This window comes from Elaeis guineensis, chromosome 5 (assembly GCF_000442705.2).
Source record: "Elaeis guineensis isolate ETL-2024a chromosome 5, EG11, whole genome shotgun sequence".
NCBI classification, from domain to species: Eukaryota; Viridiplantae; Streptophyta; class Magnoliopsida; order Arecales; family Arecaceae; genus Elaeis; species Elaeis guineensis.
Window position 1 is genome coordinate 53,511,981 of NC_025997.2, and position 19,059 is coordinate 53,531,039.

The window sequence follows — 19,059 nt, forward strand, 5'->3', positions numbered from 1 at the left end:
GAGGAGCTAAACATTATCATATATTGATCATTGTCATCCTTGTGGATTTTTATCATGCAGGAAATTAGGATTTTATTTTAAAATTTTGTTCTCTCTATCAATTTACTACAGTATTTTTTCTTGTATATTCAATTGTCTGTCCTCTTTGTACTTGCTTTATATTTTTTTGATGGGTCTCGTCATCATTTCATGAACCCTAAAATTTTGGCATTTGGAATATGATGCAAAAGAAAAAACTTGATAAGATGGGGAACAACATTATCATTGATGTGTATTGAGCTATTCCTAGACCAGTTGTATCTGAACGTCAACTTTGTAGACTGATATGGTCAGCCGCTTGCATGATTTATTTGAGAAAGGTTTGCTGGGGGATATAACATGCCAGAATTGTCTGTTTCTATATAAAAAGATATATCTAAATCAGTTAATTGCTATGCATGGAATTTACAATGGCTCGCTCGGGGATTAGGGATTTTGGTCAACATTTGCTGTTGTCTTGAACACCTAAGTTGAAATCTCACACATTGCAACATTGATAACTGGTTGTTACTTTTTTTCTTTTCAGATAACATTTCAATGGTATGATAACACATTTCAGTTGAAACAAGTTTATAATTAGGTATAGCTCTACCATTCTGGTTATCTTTAATAGTGTCTTCTTGTGGCCATTGGTGGCCATCTTGAACACCTATCTAATACCAAGCTCTTGTTTAGTATTTGTTATGAACAATTGTCTTTACTGATGGTGACTTTCTGTTTGAGATAAATTCGTAGGAACATGTATCTATAATTTGAATATATTTAGCTAATTTTGGGACTCTGAACAGTATGACTAACTTTTTTTCCCCCTATCTGCAAAACTATCTCTGAACATCTGAATGATTCTTTAAAGAACAAGGAGTTCGATTCTTGCAAGTTCTTCAACTAAGATTTCTCTGACAGAAGCAGAAGACTACTGCTGCTGCATGTGGAGGGAATTCAATGGCTGAAAATTTTAGGAGGCGTAAATCTAGATGGGAGATGGCAGAGAAACTCATTTTCCAAATAAGTTAGAAAAGACAATGCTCTGCCTGTGAAAGCAGTTCTTTCTCATGATAAGGAATCAAAATCAAGTCGGAGTTCCTTTAAATACAACCATAATCAATTTTCAAAGTGGTCTGACATGGAAGGAAGCAATGCCCCAATCCATGGAGATGATTTTGAAGCACGTCAATTGGCAACATGGTCAAAAAGACCCAAGTCTCCAAAGTGGTCTGATATGGAATCTGACCATAAAGGCTCTAAGAATTCTTCCTGGCAACCCCTTTCTGGAAGCCAGTCTGCAAGGGGAGATGATAACATAAGTAGGGACACTGCTGGTTGGGGTACAACTGTAGACCAAACCAATCCCGATGCATGGAAGCAACACAAAGAAGGCTTGAAGAATTCTTCCTTGGAACCTGTATCTGGAATCCAATCCACAAGAGGAGATGACAATGTCAGGAGGGACACTGCTGGTTGGGGTACAGCTCTAGATCAGATTGGTCCTGATGCATGGAAGCAATGCAAAGGAAAGCTTGAAGGATTCTTCCTCAGAACCTGTATCTGGAAGTCATTCTGCAAGAGCAGATGATAATGTCAGGAGGGATGCTGCTGGTTGGGGTACATTCTAGATCAGACTGGTCCTGATGCATGGAGGCAACACAACCATAGTGTTTCACCAGATAATGTTTGGAACAGGTCGCGCAGGTAACCAGCATCTGCTGCCTTAAAAAGTTACTTAAATGTTCTGGCACCTAATTCATTTTATCGTCAATGAAGACAGAGAAAAATAGGACAATTTGCTCACTGTCCATTATAAAATTCATTTGCTTTCTTCTCCCTGGTTGTTTGATTGCTTTTTCATGCTTTGGATGCAAATCATAGGAGTAGAAGCAGGAGCCCTTTCAAGGATTAAGGCATGAGTCTGAGAGCTGGAATGATAAGAAGTAGAAAGGAGGAAGATCTGCTGCACCTTGTAGAGATTTTGTAGCAGACAGGCATAGGACAGGTGGTCAATTTAGATATCTTCGTGAAGTTGGTAGTCCAAGACACTCTGGTAGGTATCATGACAATGATGCAACTGAAATCAGGAAAATTAGATCTGAGAGGGGAAGGTACTCAGTGCATGACAACAAGGAGGACATCAGAGATTCATTGGATCAAAGCAATTATTCAAGGAACAGGTTTTCTCGGAGGCATGGGAATGACAGCGGTGGTGAGGAGAGGCATGAGGTGTATAAAACTAGCAGGTCAGCTGGCCTCTGTCATGACTTTGCAAGGGGTAGATGCAACAGAGGTTCAATGTGCAGATATCTTCATCATGATGCTTCCTCTGGTGGCGGACCTTTCAGGAAAGATTATCCCTGGAGAGGACGTTTGATAGAAGAGATGTGGATGCGTCTTCCTTCAGGCAAAGTGTTGAGCCTTGCAGGGTTACTGATGCACCTTGCAAGTATTTTGCCAAAGGTCACTGCCGTCATGGTGAAGACTGCAAGTTTTCTCATCAGGTTCTACCAAAAGCTCATTCAAAAGAGAGGAGAGATGATGATAGGTGGAATACTGGTCTGGAATCTGAGAGAAGTCCAGTATGGAATGGTCCAAAGTGGGGTGATGAAACTGCCCCCTCATGGAATGGTCCAAAGTGGGGTGATGAATCTGCTACATCATGGGATGGTCCAAAATGGGGTGATCAAGCAGCCACTTCACAGAATGATTCGAAATGGGGTGATGTAGCCAACATGCATGCACCTAACTCCTTTCAGTGGATGAGTGACAGTAATGGTGCAGGAGATGCTGCTTCTTATTCCATTGGCATAGAAGATTACCCAATCAAATCTCACCATCCTCCATCAACAGAACCTGAAAAGAATAACCATCAAAGCTTACCGAAGGAGGTGATTGAGAAAGCTTTACCCTCCCATGGGCAGAATATGACTTGGGAAGTGCCAGGGAAAGATCAAAATGTTCCAAGTGCTACTACAGAAACAGTGGTTGAAGGTACTTGTGTCCAGTGGCATCCAGGCATCATGGAAGAGGTGCTTTGTGGTGATGGTGAGGAAAGTGAGAATGTACATGCCAATAGTGTGAAATCCCAGGCAGCCATGAAATATTCTGCTAACAATCTGCAAACTGTGGTTTCTGTCCATGACCAGTGTTTTGGTGAGAGTTCGCAAAGCCACCATTTAGCCCCTGAGCCTCCAGATGCACAAACCATCACCCAAAATGAGCAGCATCAGCAAGTCCTTCCTCAAGTACCTTCAAATACAAATCTCACTGGGCAAAATCAGCTGTGTCTTCTTCCTCATAATGGACAGAGCCAAAATCTTGCTGAACAGAGTCAGCACTATCTATCTGTTTCTCCTCATGTTTCTCCAAGTGAACAGGTTGACTCTTCAAATGGGCAGAACCATAACTCACCTATTTTACCACCATCTGCTCAGCCAAATCAGGTCTCTGTTTCAGAGCAGCAGTGTCCTACATCTGATGGCATGAGATCTGTGACACCAGACCCTGACAGCCTGCTTCCTGTCTTTACTCCAGTATCTGTTGAAATAAAAGATCCTTCAACGGAGACATTACGAGAAACTCTAAATAACTCATTTTCATTACCTATTACTGATGGACCTAATGAGGGCAATCTGAACAACACTGCTGACTTGGAAGAAAAGCTGCATTCTGGAAAGCAGGAGTCGAAGCATATTGAGCAAGATGGGGATGATAACAAGAAAGTAAGTGAAACAGAAATTGGCCAAACAAAGAAAGAAGAACAAATTGCCCAATCAAAGGGTGTGAATGCGTATGCTCATATTGATGGGGAGGGTAAGAGAAGCAGGGATGATAAGGGGGTGCGGATGTTCAAATTTGCTCTTGTGGAACACGTAAAGGATATGTTGAAGCCCACCTGGAAAGAAGGTCGTCTGACTAAAGAAGTTCACAAAACCATAGTAAAGAAAGTTGTTGAAAAAGTGACCAGTACCTTGCAGGACCCTACCATCCCTTGGACACAAGAAAGAATTGACGTGTATTTGTCATGCTCTAAAGTGAAGCTCAACAAACTTGTACAGGTGCATATGCAAGGGTTCAATTTTTTTGTCCTTTTTTTTTTTGGAATTCTGCTTGAATACTTTGACAGAAGGGCTTGGCTACTAATACTTGTTCACTCTCTCTTGACTGCAGGCATATGTACAAAAATATGGGAAGAGCTGAGCCCATGCTTGACAGCACCTATGCTTTATCATCTGCTTATTTTGCATCAATATGATAACGCTTTTCCCCACCTATAGTTTTGGATTTTTGTAAATTAGAGATTATTTTGGGAGAATTTTGTTGTTTATCTTACAGTATAGTGCGGTCCTTTGTTTCTGATATGTAACAGAAATCTTCTGTCGCAGCCTGTGTTTCAGTCATTGCTGCTTTGGATGCTTATGGCTACTTGAATCATTAGATTTCAATGGATGATGGCATTCTGGACAGGTTAAGTTCACAGCCTGTTCCTTGGCATTTTGTCTGGATCTTGTTTGAGATCCGTCCAATAAACCATGCTATGATTGGTTGTACCTTCTATCTAGATTGTAGCCCATGATCTGTTGAGATTTCCTTTATGGAAGATCAGAAATATGCTTTGGATTATGGAGTTCTTTCTCCCTCATTAGAGCATTCTGGAATATCAAATTGTGGCCGATCGCCAAGAAGGTGCAATTGGTTTTGTATTGTTTGATGTATTCCCTGTTCTTAGCAGCTCCTTTTTTGCACCAGGGTTTGATATTCTATTATAAGAGTTAAACAATCAACAATTTTTTCAAGTCATTGAGGGAAAGCGTTCATCCATAATCCTCCATCCCAGATGTCTGAATGATGAGCATTCTTCAGGATTCCCTAGGCTTCACAATCATGCCTCTCTTTTTCAGTGAGGAGTTTTGCTATAATTCTGAATCAGAACTATTCTACCCTGGCTATTATTGACAAAGATTCTCACGCATGTCCATTGGGCGGTTTAGCCAGTGCTTTAAGACCTTTGCAAGCAATGTTAATCCTTTCCTTATGTTCTTAGTATAGCATTGGGCATGTGTGCTCTATGAGGTTTTAAATGGAAGGAAAATCTTATTAGGCTGAAATTGGATTGGATTCAAATCGGATGTTAGCATTATCTATATTCATATTTGTTTTGCTTCACAAATATAGATATGGATATAGATACCAATCGGATGTAAAAGTTTACATTCATATTTATTTTAAATAGATATTCAAAGATATTTCTATGTAGGTGGTAAATCTAATTAATATCATGTTAACATGATTAAGATTTTAAATCCTATGGGAGGGGAGTATTCCTATTTTTCTATGGAATGGGATGCTTAGCTGTCCCAATCCATCCCGACAACGGTCTTGATCTTGATCATACAACTTAGTAGATATTTTTTATCTCTCTTCTCTGCTTTTTTTCCTTTCTTTTCTTTTTTCTCAATGCCTCCTTTCATTTTCTTCTTTCTTTTCTTTTTAAATTTGCTTTTCTCTACTTCTTTCTCTTTTCTTTCTTCCTTTTTTTTTTCCTTTCCTTTTTTGTTTCTCCCTTTCTTTTTTTTATTTTTCTTCTTCTTCTTTTCTTTTATATTTTTTTCTTCATCTTTTCTTTCTTTCTTTTTTCTCTTTTCTTTCTTTTCTTTTTACATGGATGAGTTTCAAAGTCTCAGCCCTATCCTAATCTTATTTTCTTACAAGAATAAAATAGGATGACTAGGACATCTCTATCCCATTAAGACTTAAAATCTTAAATATGGCTATATATTTTCATTAAAAATTCATAATACTATATAAACCTAAATAGGCTTGCAAATAGAATTAGATAGTCGGATATTGATCAGATTATTGTTTATCTAAATTCGTATCTATTTTTCTTTGATGAATAGCTTCAGATACTAAAATAGATCTTAACAAATATTATCATATCCACTTTCACCCCGACACTTGATAGATCATAGAGTACATCCACCCACAATTGTAGGGCAATATTGTCATTTTTGTTACACTGATATATCCTTTATGGGGCATTCTAGGTAAGGCTGCAAATGGATCAATTTGACTCATGATCTGACCTAATCCGACTTAACCCACTTTAAAGGAACTATGGGATTGGGTCAAATTCTAAAATTGGACTCGTTCTATTTTTTGAATTGGATTTAGGTATATTAAGTTCTAGTCCACTTGACTCATTTGACTTTTTAGATCAATTTCAAATTTTTTATTCTATAATTTGAACTAGATATATCGTTAGGATCCAAACTTATTTGAGCCTCTAAATTGTGATTCAAGACTTGTATGAGTAATATTTTTAACATAAAGATAGGTTAAAAAAATTTTATATCCTAATTTGTTTTGAGAACAATATTATTTATTGTTTATTGTGTATAGTTAATAATAGTTTGCTATAGAGTAATAACAATGTATTTAGCTATATTTTGACTCGAATCCAATCTACATCCAAGTTTTTTAAGTTGGAATATGGTTCAACATGGATCCGATTTGACTTGAATATCCATTGGATCGAAAATTTTGACTGTAAACTGAATCTGATCCAACATGATCTTCTATTGGATTAAATTTGGATCCAATATTAGGACATGATTAAAAAAATCAAGTTAGATAGAATCACTCATTATCCGATCTGATCCGATCTATTTGCACCCCTAATTCTGAATAACTCGAGAGCGTATTTAAATATATATATATATATATATATATATATATATATATATATTCCTCTAAGCGTTTATTACACTAACACTTAATAATTTAAAAAATCTACACTTACATCAAGTTAAACTAACAGCATAAATATAATCATTTATATTATATAAAAAATCAAAAATTTTCATTTCCGACTGTTATACTTACCCGGTCTCACCACTCTCTCCCTTCCTTTATCCCTTCCTCCCCTCCTTTCTTCTCTTCCCATGCTTCATCAACGGCGATCTCTCTGACAACAACGTCATCATCGGTAGTGGGCCTCCCCGTACACACCTGGCAACCTCCACCACTACCCCCTTTTCTATCCCCTCCCTCTTTTTCTCCTCTCATCCTTTATCAACCTTATCAACGATTACCTCTTCGAGAATGGCATCATCATCGGCAGCAGCATCACGAAGAAGATGCCGGTGACCTCTCCATCTAAGGGATGCTTCAATGATGCTGTAAGGAAAAACCTTTGAAATATTAGGTTGCCTAGATAGGCTGCAATTCTTATATTTTCCGCAAAGACAAACCTTTAGTCAATAATTTCTCTAAACACTGCTTAGGTTGACCATTATTTGTGTTGGTGGATGGCGGGATACTGGCATGCTAATTTCAAGTGGACCTTTGTTTGCTTGATTTTGCTGAGCCCTCTGCCGGTCCTTCCGTCGCTGCCTATTCTAAGTGTTAGCTGGGTAATCAAATTGTTGCTACTAAATATAATCTTTAGATCATGATCAACACTCTAACACCAGCTTATCCATTTGGAAGCCAGTACATTAAACTAGTTCTCTAGTAATGGATCAATATTCATGGATCGTGGGCACTTGAGAGAATACCAGTGTGATGGTTTAAAGCCATTGACTAAAGGTTCTGACTCTTCTTTTTGTCATTTTAGTAGTTTTTCCCCTTCAAAGCAAAGGACCCTTAAAGCACTTTGAACTCAAATCCACAAGAGAAGTGCTTATACTTTCCAAGGACAATAATGGTAGGCTACCCTTGATTTAGTTGTGAGATGTGAGGAAAAAAGGACCACCGCTATCGAGTAGCAATCCCTTTCCAAACGTAGTGGTAGAAACACCACTAGCCCAAGATCGCTAACCAATATAGAAGAACAACCGAAGTGTATAGTGGAAGAAGATAATAAAAACGTGACTCGGATTCTTACTGGTTCTCCACGAAAGGGTTACATGACAGCTATATATGGTCATGGAAGGAAATCTTTTCCAACCCATGCATTAATTACAACTCAGAAAACTAAAAGACATAATAACTATGACATGGAATACATCAGAAGACAAACAAGAAACTAAGCGACATATTAAATAAAACTATTGGCCTTCCCCATGCATGCATGGAACACGAAAAGGTAGCTATCACGAGTTGCTTCCATAAATGCACTTTACACATATTCCAACACTCCCTCTTGAAGTGCATTTCTGGAAAAGAGGCCAAGTTTAGCATGGAGATACTCAAACTGACCTTTTGGAAAGAGACTTGTGAAAATGTCAGCAACATTGTCCTTGCTTCTTGCCTCCGTGACATCAATGGAACCATCAAGCACATTCTCACGAATGAAATGGGAGCTCTTTTTCAGAATAATATAAAAAAAAAATTTAAATATCAAAATATATTAAAATTAAATTTATTTATCAAACTAATATATAAAAAAAAATATTATTTGAATGATGTTTTTTTTCCTTCCACGTCATCCTGCTTTTCCACGATGGCATCATCTCAAAAAAAAAAAAAAAAAAAAATACCAATTGGAATGGCGTTTAAAAACGCCATTCAAATAGCATTTTCAATTTTTCCCATCAAAAAAAAAAATCTGAAAATAATGAATTTTTTTTTAAATTTGAAATTAATAAATAAATTAAAATTTTAATTTTGATTGAAATTTGGAATATAAAGATTTGAATTTGTAATTCAAAAAAAATTAATTTAGATATTTATTTTTCAAATTTTTTTTAGAAAATGTGAAAAAAAATTTAAGAAATTTAAAAATAAAAAATATCATAGAAAATAAAAAAAAGAGAAAGAAATATGAAAGAAATAAAAATTTAAAATTTAATTGAAAAACATCATTTCAAATGCTTGTCAAAAAAATTTTAAAAAGAATTTATAAAATAAAATCTAGCATTAAAAAATAAAATTTTTTAAAAAATCACAAAAAATAAGAATTATAAATTAAAATTTAAAAAAAAAATAAAATTTTAAAGATTAATTGAAATAAAAATATTTTTTTTAATTTATTTTCTCAAATTAAAATTAATTTATTTAAAAAAGAATAAAAAAAAATTAAAAATAGCCTCAAAAAATTTCATAAAAACATAAAGAATTAAAAAAAATAGAAATTATAATTGTAATTGAATAACAAAATTTATAATTTTTAATTTTAAGAAATAAAAATTAAAATTGTAATTAAAATTAAAAAAAATATTTTAAATAACTAAATTGTTGCTCTTTGGATTGATTTTGATGATTACAAAGCATTTGAAGGGGTACTAATGATTTTCGCTTGAAAAAGACTTATTGCTTTTCAGTGGCAAAATCATAATTTTACCAAATCCTGATTTGAAAGTATCAAATGATAGAATAAAAGATTTGTGATCCATTGGTGAAAATTTTATTATTTTTGGACTTGTATTTTAAAAGATATGCATGTTTGAAAAATATGAGTCGACCCATGAGTCGACATGCCATGAGTCGACTCATGTGCCAAGCTAGTCGACTCATGAACATGAGTCGACTAGCTTGGTACATGAGTCGACTCATGGCATGTTTGAAAAATATGAGTCGGCCCATGAGTCGACTCATATTTTTCAAACATGCATATCTTTTAAAATATAAGTCCAAAAATAATAAAATTTTCACCAATGGATCACAAATCTTTTATTCTATCATTTGATAATTTCAAATCAGGATTCGGTAAAATTATAATTTTGCCCCTGAAAAGCAATAAGTCTTTTTCAAACGAAAATCATTAGTACCCCTTCAAATGTTTTGTAATCATCAAAATCAATCTAAGAAGCAACAATTTAGTTATTTAAAATATTATTTTTAATTTTAATTATAATTTTAATTCTTATTTATTAAATTTAAAAATTATAAACTTTGTTATTCAATTACAATTATAATTTCTATTTTTTTCAATTCTTTATGTTTTTATGAAATTTTTTGAGTCTATTTTTAATTTTTTTTATTATTTTTTAAATAAATTAATTTTAATTTGAGAAAATAAATTGAAAAAATATTTTTATTTCAATTAATCTTTAATTTGTCATAAAGAAGGAAGGACATTTTCGTAAATAAGGATTATAATTGTAATTGAAATTAAAAATTACATTTTAAATAACTAAATTAATTAAAATATAATTTTTTAAGAAATATTTTAAATAAAAGAAAAAAATACATAATAGAATGTCAAAAAGATAAAAATGGAAGAAAACTAAAATAAAATTTAAAATTATAAAAATTATAAATTAGATTAAAAAAATATATCATAAAAGAATAAAATTAAATTTAATTATAATTGAAAAAGAATAGAAATTATAATTGTAATTTAAGAACAAATTTTATAATTTTTAATTTTAAGAAATAAAAATTATAATTTTAATTGAAATAAAAAATAACATTTTAAATAACTAAATAAATTTAAATATCCTCATTAAAAAATTTAATAAATTAAAAAATAGAAAAAAATAATTAAACAAATTATGAAAAAAATTTAAAAAATTTAAAAAAAAGTAAAAGAATAAAAAAATACCGAAGGGAACGGCATTTTCTCCTTTCCCCCCTTCTTCTCTCCTTCTCCCTCTTCTCCTTTCTCTCTCTTCTCCCTTCTCCGATAGCACGGTGGTGAGCTGCCTGCTCTCTCTCCCTCTTCCTCTCTCTCCCTCTTTTTAAAAAATTTAAAAAATAAAAATTACCAGAAAGAAAGCCAAGGGGTCGACTCACAGAGTGTGGCAGCCAAAAATTTTACGTGCGTTAAGCTCTTTTAGCCATGAGTCGATTCATGAGATCGACTCAAAAATATAAACCTATTTTTCTTACAAAATACGCTGCCAAAAATGTTGAAATTACCTCCAATAGATTACACATCTTTTGTTCTTGCTTTTGAGACTTCAGAATCATATCTGATAAAATTACGAATTTATTCCTGAAATACAATAAATCTTTTTCCAAACCAAAATCATTAGTAATCCCTTCAAATACTTTGTAACCATCAAAATCAATTCAAAGAGCAACATTCGATATATTATTATTTACGTTATAATTTTTATAGTCCTTTCAGCATAACGTTTTCTCTCCTAATGTTCTGAGACACGTTCGAGTATGTGTATCCATATGCACAAATCATAATATCCAATCATTTAAAATTAAATAATATAAAATAAAATCAACATTTAATATTATTCAATAGAATAAAAATGTCAAACGTACAAAAAAAAAGTACAACAAAAATGTAAAAATACTAAATACAAATATAACAAAGACTAAGTCCACAAGGACGTCGCGTCGCCGTGTCGCTTGGACTTCTCAGGAAGGTCCTCGCCGGCTGCTCCTCTGTGATGGCTCCTCCCCTATATCAGTGGAGAGATCTGCTGATCATGCTGCTCAGGAATAACTGATACTGTCGGATCATCTACGGACTGAGAGACCCGTTCAACTCTCTCATCTGGATACACGGATGGACCTGAAAAAAAGTATCATACTCATGTGGCCAACTGGTACCCGGTGATGCATCTGGGGATGTAGGAAGAAAAAGACGCTGCCATCTGTGGATGAAAAGGCGTGGCATCTGTGCAGCATCGAATGATGACATATGCGGAATATGCGGTGATGGCATATGTGAAACATATGGTGACGGCGTATAACTCATATTGGGCCCGAACTGCTCCATACCAAGGCGCACAGGTATGTGGATCAACACCAATCGCCACCAATTTTCGAACCTGTTCTCTCCATCTCCCGCAGTATCGAATCCGCTCGTCCTCATCAGTCGTAGATAAAGCACGACGAGCGTCCAAACGAGATCCGACATAGAATCAGTCTATAAAATAAAAATAGAACAGTTAGTATAAAACATCAGTATAGTGTAAAATATAAAAAAAATATAACACAAATACATAAAGTAATTTTCGTAATCTTACCAAAAGACGTACAGTAGAACTCTCGCCCTCGTATCCAGAAACTACATACTGAGACAGTCCAATGACTAGCACCGTAATGCTAAAAAACCAAGCCATGTAGTCATCAGTATATGAACGACCTCTCAAATAGGATCACTATGAACAATGTGATCTGACGTGCATCCCAAATATCGATGTACTGTGTATGTCTGATACACCAGTCAATACGAGCTCTCCCTCATCGATTAATACGATGAAGTCTCTGGCTGGTATCAAATTGCTCTGGGATACCCCGAGTCTGACCAAACTCCGCAGGACACGATCGGGAAGATGCCACTCTACCACATCAAAAAAATAAGTGGCACCCTAGCAGTCCATATGTCGTGTCCAACTGTACACATCTGCGGCAGTATAGCCAATATCCCATCTGTATATGGCTCCCATAAAAACTGATATAATTAAAATAAAAAAAATTAGTAAGCAAAATTTTAATAGATTATGAATACTGTAAAATGATATTTGTAAAAAATTCAAAATTTATCCGTCTAGATGTATCAACTAATGTATCCAACTGGCACCTATAAACCTGTGCCACTCTCGTCGATACGTGATGAACGTTGAATGCAACGTTCCATCTGTTTCACAATGTATTAATATTAAATAAATTTAAAATAGTAAATTTGAAATAAAAAAATAATATTTCGATACCTGTATCCAATGGTCCGTCTAGTCTGAATGGAACATCAGGATCCTGCTGCTTTGATGGCATCTCGAGCAACTGTCGTCGTAATGGACTGATAGTCGGCATACGCTCCCATACCCAAATCTGTAAATTTCAAAAATTAAATAAATGATATATCCAATGTAAAATATAATTAAATATTAAAAATAAAAATTTTTAATTCACATACCTATAATAATACAAGATAACCATCAATCTCGCTCTGATCAGCATAGAACCCCGACACAGCTCTGTATAGGCAAGCTAGTATTGCACTGCCCCAACTGAGTCGATGAACGAAGTCTAAATCCTCTAATAATGGCAAAAATATCAATTTCATCTTATTCGATGAAGTATCGGGTAACAGGACACCACCTAACAACCGCAGCACCTGACCCCTAATATACTGCTGCACCATCTCCTCTGGTGCATCATCCGCAATATGAAAATATCGATAACGATCATCCAAACACTCAATCCTGAATCATGAATGATTGAAAAAATATGCATCAAGCTCAAACCCTAACAATCGCAAGCACAAAGCTTGCCACTCCGGAATGGTAAGCGTGGGATCAACTTCGGTAACTGGATCTCCATCAACTGGTAGTCCAGTAAGGATGCTGACATCTTGTAAAGTGATGGTCGCCTCACCAAATGAAAGATGAAATATGTGTCTCTGGATGCCATCTCTCAAGCAAAGCAGTAATAAAACCAACGTCCATCTGTATACGACCAATCCGATATATTCCATAAAATCCCAGATATCGTAAATAATCTAACACTCTATGTAGGATGTCCTCTGTCCTCCAGAAATCAGCATCGGATCATCGTAGACGAAGGTGTCTGGGCTCCTGCAATAAATATAATAATTAGATAACATACATAATTTTTAAAATAAAAATTTAAATAGTAAATAAGATTGTAATGCTTACGCCGCCATCTAAAATAGTCTGTGATCGATGGTGCTCCTGTAATGTAAGAATATTGCTGTCTCGAGGATCGGGATACTGCGGATCATAAGCCATAATACGCTGTCTCAAGCAATATTATCACAGATGTATTAAAAAATAAGATAATATATTTTAAATTTTTTTTTTAAACACAATATTGTCATACAATACAATTTAAACACAAAATTCAGTTCATCCCAAGATATTAAACACGTAAATTCAAATACAATCTCACATAAATTCATAAAATAATGACAAAAATAAATCTTCGAAGCCTTTAATTTCTTTCACTACTTGAAGTTGAAGTATGTTGAAGTATCCTAGGACAGCGACGGCGGTCATGATCCTATTCCCTACAAATGCCACAGTGGTTCTTACTTCTTATTTGGCTATCATCCATCTCATTTCGTAGTCTCATTGACTTTGATCTACCTTTCTGCTTGGGTCTCAAACGATGATGATCAGGAATACATTTGAACATACGTGTATGCATCCAATAATCTTCATGTGGTAATGGATTAAAATCATCGCTCCAAGTATTCATATATGCTGTAATTGTATATGCATCATCCACAAAATTACTAAAATGTACAGCAATTTCTTGACACACAGCTAAAACATGTGAACATGGATATTTGTACATGCTCCACTTTCTACAAGAATATTTTCTTTCAGCTAAAGTAACAGTATGAAAATTTTCTCCACCTCGTAACCCTCCGCTTGCTCTCCTCGTAAGCACTTCATATATACCTCTTTGAAGATTGAATGCTGTTACTCAGTGCTGGTTAGCTTTAACTTGATCTTCAGCAATCTTAATTGCAACATGAGGAGTAAAAAGATTATTTGGATTCTCCTCTACATATCTCAAGGCTTGGACATGCCTCGTATTGAAATATTTGACAAGACGATAAAATGTCATTTGAACACAAGCTGTAATTGGCACATTTCTAGCTCCTCGTAAAATATTGTTAAAAATCTTCGATAAATTTGTAGTTAAGACACCATAGCGTAGGCCATCATCATGTGCCAATGTCCACTTCTCCTTTTCTATCTCGGACAACCAGCTCCAAGCCTCTTCATTTACTGTTCTGATCCTACCCATGATAAAGTTGAATTTGCGAACTTGATGAGCGTTTTCTGCTTGCCATACTGCTCTTTTTCAGCTGCATATTTTTAAAATGAGTATTGAAATTACTGCAGATATGTCTTAAACAGTATCGGTGATAGACACGTGGTGGACTCCATCCAATAGATTCATCTGCGATGGCATTTAATATACCTGGATGCCTGTCAGAAATTAAGCATATTCTATTTCTATCTTTAACGATATGTGTTCTGAGCTAGAAAAGAAACCAACTCCAACTTGCAGTCGTCTCCTCATCGACAATTGCATATGCTAATGAAAATATCACATTCTCTGCATCAATGCCTGTTGCAATTAACATCTTACCTTTAAATTTTCCATACAAGTGCGTGCCATCAATGCTAATTACAGGACGGCAGTACGTAAAACCCTTGATAGATGGTTTGAAAGCCCAGAAAATATAATTTAAAACTCGAATATTGGAATTCACAGCTTGAAAAAAATTTCATGAAACAACTGTACCGAGATTTGCATGTTGAAGTACAGCCATATAATAAGGTAATTTAGCATAAGACAGCTCTCATTCTCCATAAATATCAATCAATGCCTTCTGCTTTTCACACCATACTTTCCTGTATGATACTGTATATTGAAATTGATCATTAACGGCTGCCACAATAGCTTCAACTTTAACACCGGGATCTTTCTCAACAATATGTCGGACTAATGTGCTAATCATCCTTCCACTGACATGTTTATGATCTCGACTCAATCCCATAAACAAACAAGTGTGAGGACCCTCATATTTTGTGATTTGAAAATATTCATGTTTTTTCAACAACACAGCACGAAGCCTCCATTTACAATGCTGAACATTATCTGATGATGCGCATCGTACGGACCATAATTTCAAATACGACTGAACTATATTGTATGTTCGATGCTTCATAATGTGATAAAGATCAACAGCTCTCCTTACATAATCTTTACTCTCAAACATTAGACCTTTAGAAAATTCAGTCATCGAAGAGTCTCAAAATTGATTGTCAGAATTCAATCTTCGACCAGCACTAACACAACCACCATCATCTAAATTTATATCATTAAAATATTATGGAGGTTCGTGCAAGTGAGGTTGAGGTTCTTCCACATTAATATTAGCTTAAACATCTTCATCATCATTCTCATCTTCATCATCATCATCATTACTGCTACTGTCCTCATCCATCCAACAGTCTTCATCTCCATTTTCATCTGACTCAAAACTCAGACTATCAGAATTTATTCCACCGACTATCCAGTCATCATTTCCTATATGAGTGTCGTCTCCCGCACTTACCACTACTTCTAGCAAAAAAGAAGTCACCATAGGAGAAGATACAGGAGAAGTCACCATAGCACTTGGAATAATTGGACAATTAGGACATGCAGTAGTGGAATGTTGTTCTGCAAAACCGACCCCAACACTATCGGTTTGCATCATAGGAGTTACGAAAGATGAGGAAGGCCCAACATTATTATCCGCTTGAGTTAAAAGCCGACTATAGTATCCAAAGCTTGGTACATCTTTCTTTTTAATATATAATTCTAAAAATCGACATTCTGAATATTTTAAAGGAAAAATCAGCATTTCTTCGACATCTTTATCGTCATTAATTGGAACCAAAATATATTTACTTTGCATTAACTGTCCCGACAGATTAGGAGATCTCCATTTCAATTTTATTTCATATTTTTCTTTGTCTACAGGAATACTGCTGTATAAATGATCCAATAATTCTTGACGTGATAATAATGAAGATACTCTAATCATCCGATTTGCAGGGTGACTGTACTGCACACCAGTTTCATCATTCTGTATCATGCCATCATAATACAATAGTACACGAACTCGAGTACTAACCATTTTCTCAAAAAAACCTATGAAAAAGATCAATACTATTATTTAATATTATTAATTATTTTATTATTTCAAAAGATTTATATGATACATGCACCATATCATCAACAAATAGGTACAGATAGATCATATCCCATTCGAGAATTGTATTAATTCTATAGATTAATTACATTAATCAAACGATATGCAAAAAGGACCGAAAAAAGTTTCGGCAGCATTTTTTCTTAGTTCTCCCCACACGACTCAAAATGTGTGAGGAGAACTAAAGAAAAATACTGTAAGAAATTTCTCTCGAACCCTCCGCATATCATTCGAATAATGTAATTATCTATAGAATTAAATGCAATTCTCAAACTGTCCAAACTGGACAATCAATTGACCAATGTATATATTTTACGATATTCGTATAAAAATATATATTTAATATATATTTTATACGGATAACGTAGAATATTCTACATTGGTCAATTGACGAGTCTACGTTCTCATGAAATGCAATATATTTAAAAATTTAAAATACATCTGAATTTAATGAGATAAGAATAAAAATAAAAAAAATTAATGAGATAAAAAAAAAGAGTGACCGTCGGAGCCCGTGGGCCCCACTGCCATCGCGGCCCATCGCGTCAGACCTGTCGTATCCCATCGCCACGCCGGGCCCACCGCCGGGGCGCGCGGCCCGCCGCCGACCGTCTGTGGCCGGCGGCCAAGGAAAAGGGACAGAGAGAGAGGAAGAGGGAGAGGAGGGGGCCGGGGCCCACCGTCGGGACGCCGGGCCCGCCGCTGGCCGTCTATGGCCGGCGGCCAAGGAGAAGGGAGAGAGAGAGGAAGAGAGAGAGGAAGAGAGAGAGGAGGGGGTCGGGGCCCACCATCGGGATGCGGGGCCCGCCGTCGGGGCGCGCGGCCCGCTACCGGCCGTCTGTGGCCGGCAGCCAAGGAGAAGGGAGAGAGAGAGGAAGAGAGAGAGGAGGGGGTCGGGGCCCACCGTCGGGACGCGGGGCCCGCCGTCGGGGCGCGCGGCCCACCGCCGGCCGCCTGTGACCGGCGGCCAAGGAGAAGGGAGAGAGAGTGGAAGAGAGAGAGAGAGGAAGAGGGAGAGGAGGGGGCCGGGGCCCACCGCCAGGACGCGGGGCCCGCTGCCGGGGCGCGCGGCCCGCCGCCAGCCGTCTGTGGCCGGCGGCCAAGGAGAAGGGAGAGAGAGAGGAAGAGAGAGAGGAGGGGGCCGAGGCCCATCGCCGGGACGCGGGGCCTGCCGTCGGGGTGCGTGGCCCGCCGTCGGCCGTCTGTGGCCGGCGACCAAGGAGAAGGGAGAGAGAGGAAGAGAGAGAGAGAGGAAGAGATAGAGGAGGGGGCCGGGGCCCACCATCGGGATGCGGGGCCCGCCGCCGGGGCGCGAGGCCCGCCGTCGGGGCGTGCGGCCCGCCGCCGGCCGTCTATGGCCGGCGGCCAAGGAGAAGGGAGAGAGAGAGGAAGAGAGAGAGAGGAAGAGGGAGAGGACGGGGCCAGGGCCCGCCGCCAGGATGCGGGGCCCGCCGTCGGGGCGCGCGGCCCGGCCGCCGGTCGTCTGTGGCCGATGGCCAAGGAGGAGGAAGAGAGAGAGGAGGGGGCCGGGGCCCACCGTAGGGATGCGGGGCCCGCCACCGGGGTGCGCGGCCCGCCGCCGGCCGTCTGTGGCCGGCGGCCAAGGAGAAGGGAGAGAGAGAGGAAGAGAGAGAGAGAGGAAGAGGGAGAGGACGGGGCTGGGGCCCGCCGCCGGGATGCGGCGCCTGCCGTCAGGGCGCGCGACCCGCCGCCGGCCGTTTGTGGCCGGCGGCCAAGGAGAAGGGAGAGAGAGAGGAAGAGAGAGAGAGAGAGGAAGAGGGAGAGGAGGGGGTCGGGGATCGCCGTCGGGGCGCGGGGCCCGCCGCCGGCCGTCTGTGGCCGGCGGCCAAGGAAAAGGGAGAGAGAGAGGAAGAGAGAGAGAGGAAGAGGAAAAGGAGGGGGCTGAGGCCCGTCGTCGGGGTGCGGGACCCGCCATCGGGATGCGCGGCCCGCCGTCGGCACGAGAGAAATGGGAAAAGAGAGAGAGGGGAAGAGGGAGAGAGAGAGAGGAAGAGGGAGAGAGAGGCGGGAAGAGCTCACCGTCGCCGAGAGCTCGTCACTGTGCCGCCGTGCCGCAGTGCCGCCAGAGAGACGTCGGAGAAGAGGGAGAAGGGAAAAGGGAGAAGGGAGAAGGGAGAAGGAGAAGAGGGAGAAGGGAGAAGGAGAGAAGAAGGGGTTTGGGGGGGAGAAAACGCCATTCTCTTTGGCGTTTTCTCCTTTTTTTATATATTTTTTAATTTTTTTAATTTCTTTAATTATTTTTTTGTGATCTTTTAATAAATAAATTTAATTAAATAATGAGATAATAATTTAAATGATAATTTTTAATTTAAATTAAAATAAATTTTTTAATTTATAATTATAATTTTTATTTTATTATTATTTTATTATTATTTTATTATTTATTTTTTATGATATTTTTTTTAAATTTTTTTTAAAAT

General features: G+C 37.6%; 1 pseudogene; it reads left to right on the forward strand.

The window, feature by feature from the left end:
• The first annotated feature begins 448 nt into the window (after positions 1–448).
• Positions 449–4,491, forward strand: LOC140850911 (zinc finger CCCH domain-containing protein 55-like; annotated as a pseudogene).
• Positions 4,492–19,059: the final 14,568 nt, after the last annotated feature.